Genomic DNA, 7,923 nt, shown 5'->3' with positions numbered 1-7,923 from the left:
AGCTTAATATTTTCATTAATTATAATTTCAATTAAGTTTGTATACAATTTTTTAAAATTAGATATATAATTTTCACCCCACTTAATCAATAAATTTTAAATATTAAGATTTTAAGTTAAATTTATAAACTTTAAATTTTCAAAGTTTACACAATAAAATTTTAAAAAATTTTTAAATCTTAAAAATTTTAATATTTTAATTTTTTATTAAAAATTTCTTTAAATTTGCAATTTAATATTTTTATTAGTTAAATTATAAAATATATAAAAAAATTTATATTTTTATAACACATTTAATGTGTCACGTCCAGCGCCTCCGCTTGACACCAGTCGCCGTCCGTTGACTCCATACGTCACCTGTTAAGTAGACATAGTAAGCGTTAAGCACCTATAAAATTCTTTTACTTTCCTTTTCTTTTTATATATACATATATATATATATAGTTATTATCAAAAATAGATTAAGCCGATAAATACCTTTTATTATGTTTCCGGCTAAAACATCCTTTTCCTTTTTTTTTTCTCTTTCTTTTTCTTCCTTTTTTTTCCTGTTTTATCCCCATCACTGGTTCTCCCCTATCACCTACCTAAAAATGAAGGAAAATAATTAATTAATTGTCCAATGAAAATTCTCACCTATTTTCCGGCCACCCGGTATATCACCTTCTGGTCCGCCTCCTCAGCACCTGAAAAAGAGAAGAGAAACGACCCACCAAGTCGGTCGAACATCTTAATTTTATTATAATTACCCATTTAGTTTTGTCACTCTAGTTGCAGTATCTGAAAAATAAAAAGGAAACATAATATTAAGTATGCGTCAATAGAATAACGTAAATTAAGTAATAGCGATAATATAAACCAATGTTCACTCCACCTCGTCGTCATCACTCTTACTAAACACAAACATACACGTACACATCACCATAGACACACGCATCGAGAATTAACCACCACCCGGTATAACAAAAATATAAAGTAAATCTATATAACAAGCTAAAATCACTCAAGGAAAGAGATCGTAACTGCGAATGAGCGGAAATACAACTCCCGATACATGTTCACCTTAATAAATTGACACCCGGTATATAAACTAACATTGTCATATTATCCAAACATTAGTATAAAATAGTGTTTAACAACCGACCGATTCATTTGGTTAAATTCCATAAGCTTCATATAATAAACTCCGATCGGTACTTTCGGGACACCCTGTATATGAACTTTCATTAATTATTAAAACTGAGCAAGCCAAGTAACTCGTATGTGCAATTGCAACTTCCTATGCACAGTCTAAATCACTTTTCTCAATATATCAAAAGTTGTCGCAACATCGAAAAGCACCCAATTTTTAACGATTTAAACATCACATAAAAAACCCGCCCAGTGACCTTAATTAATTATTTCCTGGCGCCTTGACTCATAAGGAACCAAAAAAGGTAGCAACTTATAGGGCTACAGCCCCGCCATAAAAAGTTAAGCGCACATTGTTATAGACCCATTTTGCTTCAGGAACACCTCATATTTTCAACTTTAATAATTTATTTATTTTAATCCGCACCTCCAATATATAATTATGCCTTCACTATTAAATGCAGTTTTATATCCCAAAGCCGAATTAATACCACAATAACGTACATGTCTAACGATTCTGTCACCCAAATATAATAACTTGTCAATTTTACTCATATTCCACCGCAGCGCAGTGATTTCATTAAATCCAAATTTTAACAATAATAAAAGATTCGATCAAACCCATCTTCTGCATAATAATTCCTTACCATGAATCCAATTTGGTTTGCCAATAAAAATCCGGTCAGCTATCATTTATAATTATTTCATATATCAACCATGGAGATAACTTGGTGCATGCACATATACATATATATATATATATATATGCGACTCGCTGCAGATATCATAATCCACAGATGTTTTAAAGGCAAATTATAATGACCTGACAAGAACTCCTCGAGGCTCAGACAATATTTAAGTAATCAATTAAAACCAATAATAATTAAAATGAACCACTCATAATACATATATATATATATATATATATTATAGTGAAAACAATATAAATATCCCATAAAGAGTTTAAAACGAATAAAGCTCTGGAAGATAACTAAAGTTAAATAGTCACACTCAATATATACAATTACTTAATTAACTCTTACTTATACAAGGTGTCTGAAATAACTTGAACGTGATAATATTCTCAAAACTTCGTTATCATTTTATTGAGGATGAATGATAATTACAATATACATATGCATAATAAACAAAATGACCATACCTATATATATATTGTGGTACGATAATACACACATCATACACTACATAAACCAAGTATAAACGCATAATGAACACCCAGAAATAATTACATAGATACACGCTCCTTAACAAACACACCATAAAATTATATAACAATAGTCACTTAATATACCCGGTGATACAAAAATACGCGCGTTATAAACTTATCATCTACACAATGTTTAATCAGTATCTGACTATTATAGACATATTATCCACCCAGTAACACGCAAATACACACACTCTATAAATAATTTATATACATAGTGACCCATTAGTACGCACAAATAAAGCACTCTCAATAAACCTATTATAAACTTATTACAGGCATATTCATATATTAACATACACATAATCAATGTATCATATACATGGTAACGCAATAGTTTCGGATCTTATAACTAATTCATACATATTCCAAGCGTATCACTTAAATTACACACTCAACCTCTCACAATATAAACTTGTCTCAAATTTATGCATTTATACACACTTACACACTCCTCATCCATCCATTGTAAATATATCACGGCATATTACATGTGCATTTATACCATTATTACATATATATAAATATATAAACCTTTACTACTAGTTATAATGATATACATACATACATATAGTTATATAATAGCGAGTTTAACGTCTGTAGACTAATTTAGATCTTGTAATCCACGAATAACATTATGCGACATCATAGATAATTGTTAATTAATAAGTTAATTAGCGTAATGCTCTCATATCTCTACAATTATTTAAGTACAACGCTATAATACAATGCGGCGATAAGTAATTAATCAGATAAGTTATCGTAACGCTAGTAATAATTGCGATATATCTAGAAATAACGATATAGATATTACATTATAATGCTAGTCCCGAAGGTTCTAGAACATTCAGGAACCGCCGGATCACGTGAAAATTTCGGACAAACACCGTGATAGCTTACTATTGCCCGGCGCGTGATACCCGTGACAAACAAGCATGACCAGGATCGGACCACGTTGCGCGCGCTATAATTCAGAAGGTGGGAGCCCTCAGCGACCACGGGTATATAAACGGGAGCACCGTGTGCTCAAAAATCAGAGTATTCAGTTCTCGCCTAGACAGTTCAGACATACAGAGTATTCAGTTCTCGCCTAGACAGTTCAGATCATTAGACAGTTCAGATCATATTTAGTATTCGGCTTTCGCCCGACAGTAAAATCTGTTGTACGGTTCGTTCCGACCATTCAGTTTTCGCATAATCAGTATTCGATCAGCAGTCAATACTCGATTCATACAGTACCCAGTAAATTCATTGTACGTACAGACAGTCATTTATACGATTTAATAATCGGTTATCCTTATAACATTCAATCATACATACGCTCTCGCAAGTTTTCGCGCAGTGTAATTAATATTATATCTTCGAATCAGTGGTTTCTAGTTCATTACGGTATTATTCACACAAAATCATTAATTCAGAGAGACTTCGAGACTAGCATATCGCGAATACTATTAATTAGCCTTCAGTTCTTACGTTTACTGTCGTATAAATCTATTCTTGATTATTTGTATCCACTGTTACTATTATATTTCCTTTCTCTTTATCGATTTCCACGGCGCTCACAATACATATCGAATTCTATCTATCACTTTTAAAGATATTTTATCTAAATTTTCGTTTGCAGTGAATTACTTCTATCAACAATATAAGCGTATTATCTTTTCCTCTCCATGCAATTGTTAATGCCGCCTATCTATAATATCGTTTACGCGTCCGAAACCAGTCTGTGCGTGAAATCATAGTCGAAGGAAAGTTCTATTAACTAATGTTGTAATACTAATATTGTAGATCCACATTCTTGTGTACACCCGCGTTACAGTGTGCTTCCCAGTGGTTCCTGTAACACATAACGATTTAGTGAAGTGAGTACGTTGTCGTAATTATTAAGATATATTCGTGTAATCATTAATCATATTGTTTACGTGTAATTACTCGAAATATACATACTTGTGTCAGTTCGCGGCCCCTGTCCATTCCGGGCGTCGGTCATCTTTTCGGTGTCAATTCTTCTCGCCGTTAACCTCTCGCGTCTATACCTGTAAATATAAAGACAAGCTTTCTATTCTAATTTTAATATTGAAATTATCGGGCAAATTAGTGCTACTCATCTGACGAGGTCATCCTTCCTTCAAGCCTACTTCGGGCTCTCTCTTTCATCCTGCGGCGACGCGCGCCTCCTCCAGGGCGTTCTTGTATTCCCTATAGCTTCTTCCTATATATTTTTTTTTTTCTCTTTTCTTTCTTTCTTTTTTTTTTTCTTTTCCCTTATCCGCTCACCAGTGGCAAGGTCCGCGACGTCCGCCTTGACATACCCAGAGCCTCAGATATCTGTAACTTATAATCGAAGAGATTAATATTTTATTCGGACGTCTTCATAGGGAATGTCATTAGACAGAGAGCGATAACCATTCTTACCTACACCGTAGGGCGCCTCCTCCAGGGCGACCTACATCCTTCCTACGTAGTGTGCCTCTTTCAGGGCGATTCTACGTCCCTTCTAGCAGTGCGCCTCATTCAGGGCGGCTCTGCCTTCATCCTTCGTAGTGCGCCTCCTTCAGAGCCGGACTACCCCTCTCTAGGTCGCACGCCTCTCTCAGGGCGAACGACTCTCTTCTCCGAGGAGCGCCTCTTTCAGGGCATTCCGCCTCCTAGCGTGCAGCGCGCCTCTGTCAGGGCGATCTGCCTCCTCTCAGTCCACGAACCGCGCCTCTGTCAGGGCGTCTCTCACAATTCCTCCGATCGCTCTTCTTGATCTAAAATATAGAATAAATATTAAATTAAAGTAAACTCATTAAGGCTCACCCTGTCCCCGCAACCCGTCAGATAAGGTCAAGTCAACTCGTTTACCAATTTACTTTAACGCGTATGTTTTTTTTTCCTTTTCATCACTCGCGTTACTATTACTAACCCCAGTCTATACCCCTCCGCGTATTCAACTATGGCGTCGATTATGATTTCGCTTACCTTCTTAGCTGCGTCATGGGTCGGTCACGTCGAGCAGGGCGTGCTCACCAATTGAAGCGCCTCATCCGGTCACTATACCAAGGCGGCTCCTACCTGACGGTCCGAACAGCTGCGTCGCCACCAGGTAGTCAGAGCCCAGCATCCGTCGGGTATTTCACTTACCCTCCACCGGGAACCCATACATCGGAGTCATCAACCCCTGACCAGCTACACGACGCCGTCACTCCACCGGCATCCAGTAGCGGGGTCGTCGCTTCCTCACATAGGCCCTTACCGCCTATCGAATACCGTCCGTGGCCCGTGCCCCCGCCGTTGATAGACTTCGGGATTACGCAACCGAGGATCATTTCCTCCCAGGCTTTCTTCGGGCGAGTATGCATCCTGTCGTCCGCTGAAGCACCTATCAATTCGCCTCCTGATAACCGTCCGTGATTTAATTGTCTAATCGTCTTGAAAAATATAATATAACTGTACATATATGTTTATTATAAAATAATGATAAATACATAAAAATCAGTATACGTAAACAATCTGCATTCATTGTCTACTCACTTCACATCCTCCCTATTATCTATTACGTCCCGACCTCTAGTTTCCGGTGCACCGCTACGCTGATCGTGACAGGTTTACCGCTCGGCCACCGCGATCCGCGTACACCAACCATCGTAACCGCACCTCGCTCGCGAACGCAGAGGACGTAACAACTGGTGACAGCGGCGGGACGTAACAAATGTAATATCAAAAAATTAAAATTTTCTTAAATAAATTTACAATTTATTACTTAAATCAGACATGATATCTATTATTATCTCACTTAAACTTAGTAAATAATTTTATTATCAATAAAAATATACTATGAATAAGTGACTTTATTCAACTAATCACAAAGATATTGGCATTCTATATTTTTTATTTGCAATTTGGGCTGAGATAATCGGATCTTCTATAAAAATAATTATTCGTTTAAAATTAGGATCATCTAATGCACTAATTAATAATGATCAAATTTATAATTCAATAGTTACTAGACACGCATTTATTATAATTTTCTTTATAGTTATGCCATTTATAATTGGGGGATTTGGAAATTTTCTTGTCCCTCTAATACTTGGTTCACCTGATATAGCCTACCCTCGAATAAATAATAAGTTTTTGACTTCTACCCCCTCACTCTCTCTACTTTTATTAAGTAATTTTATTAATGATGGAACTGGGACTGGATGAACAATTTATCCCCCTTTAGCCTCTAATACATTTCACAATGGTCCTTCAGTAGATTTAACAATTTTTTCTCTTCATATTGCCGGAATATCTTCTATTCTAGGGGCTATTAATTTTATTTCTACAATCTTAAATATACATCATAAAAATCTCGCAACTGATAAAATACCTTTTCTAGTTTGATCAATTCTCATTACAGCAATTCTCGTACTTTTATCCCTCCCAATTTTAGCCGGAGCAATCACAATACTTTTAATAGACCGAAATTTAAATACTTCATTTTTTGATCCGTCAGGAGGGGGTGATCCTATTCTTTATCAACATTTATTCTGATTCTTTGGTCACCCCAAAGTTTATATTCTTATTCTCCCAGGATTTGGGCTAATTTCCCATATTATCATAAATGAGAGAAGAAAAAAAGAAACCTTTGGTGCCTTAGGAATAATTTATGCTCTTATAGCAATTGGATTTTTAGGCTTTATTGTTTGGGCTCATCATATATTTACTATTGGGCTAGATGTTGATACCCGAGCCTATGTTTCAAACAGAGCCTATGTCCGGAGAGAACCTGTGTCATCCTGAATGTACTGTTGCCCCACGCCTTGTCCAGCCACTCTGCCAGACAGGGCAGGACGGCCGATATCGTCCTCTCCCCGGATGTTGGGGGGCGCTCGTGCAGCGACGCGATCCATCGCTGCTCGAGAGACTTTTTCTCCTGGAGCTTCCAGGTGCCCAGTATCCTGGCCGGGATTTTGGTAACTCCTCCCCTGCGTGCCGCGGATTTCCAGTCATACAGACGTCTGTATGAATCGGCGACCATATGCAAAGGGGGTAGTCCGGCCAGGATGGTGGCCGCCGCGTCCTATAGCATCGGACGAGACAAATGGCCAACCTGCGCTGGACGCGACGCATCGCGTCCTGTATGCGTCTAGTGGCCATCGCCTCGCCCGCCCACACCGGTGCTGCATACATCAGTATGCTAAGGACGGTGTGCGCGTAGACGCGGCGCACTCGACCGTCCGGCCCTCCAAAATTCAGCAGCAAGCGGCTAATCGCTGCCGCCGCCTTCTCCGCTCTCGGGACCAGGCGGTCAAAGTGACCCGCAAAGCTTCATCGGCCGTCGATGTGGAGCCCCAGGTATTTAATCTGGGATCCCACTGGGACAACAGTACCGTCCACATCTAGTCGGGAGATGAGGGGAGGCTCCCCAGCGGCCCAGCGGTCGTAGAAGTACCGCCTCTTGCTGGGGGCCACCCTCAGGCCAATCCGGCTTATGGCTCTCACGAGGCCTGCCACCCCTCTGTTAGCCCTGTTTAGGGCTTCCCCCCAGTTGTCCCCCTCGGCTACCAGCAGGGTATCGTCGGCATACCCGATGACCCG

General features: G+C 38.5%; 1 long non-coding RNA gene and 1 pseudogene across 2 annotated transcripts; both read left to right on the top strand.

The window, feature by feature from the left end:
• The first annotated feature begins 3,455 nt into the window (after window positions 1-3,455).
• On the top strand, window positions 3,456-5,499 carry LOC140671559 (uncharacterized). Of its 2 annotated transcripts, none has more exons than XR_012047763.1 (3): window positions 3,456-3,521; window positions 4,147-4,220; window positions 5,331-5,499. It is a non-coding gene; the product is annotated as an uncharacterized lncRNA (long non-coding RNA). The 2 variants fall into 2 exon arrangements; XR_012047762.1 differs by having other exon boundaries at window positions 3,469-3,611.
• A 678-nt stretch (window positions 5,500-6,177) lies between these two features.
• LOC140671977 (cytochrome c oxidase subunit 1-like) lies at window positions 6,178-7,125 on the top strand (annotated as a pseudogene).
• The last annotated feature ends 798 nt before the right edge of the window (window positions 7,126-7,923 follow it).

Source organism: Anoplolepis gracilipes, chromosome 12 (assembly GCF_047496725.1).
Source record: "Anoplolepis gracilipes chromosome 12, ASM4749672v1, whole genome shotgun sequence".
In the NCBI taxonomy this organism is placed as follows: Eukaryota; Metazoa; Arthropoda; class Insecta; order Hymenoptera; family Formicidae; genus Anoplolepis; species Anoplolepis gracilipes.
The sequence above is the reverse complement of the archived record's forward strand: the minus strand, read 5'-3'. Positions and strand labels throughout refer to the sequence as shown.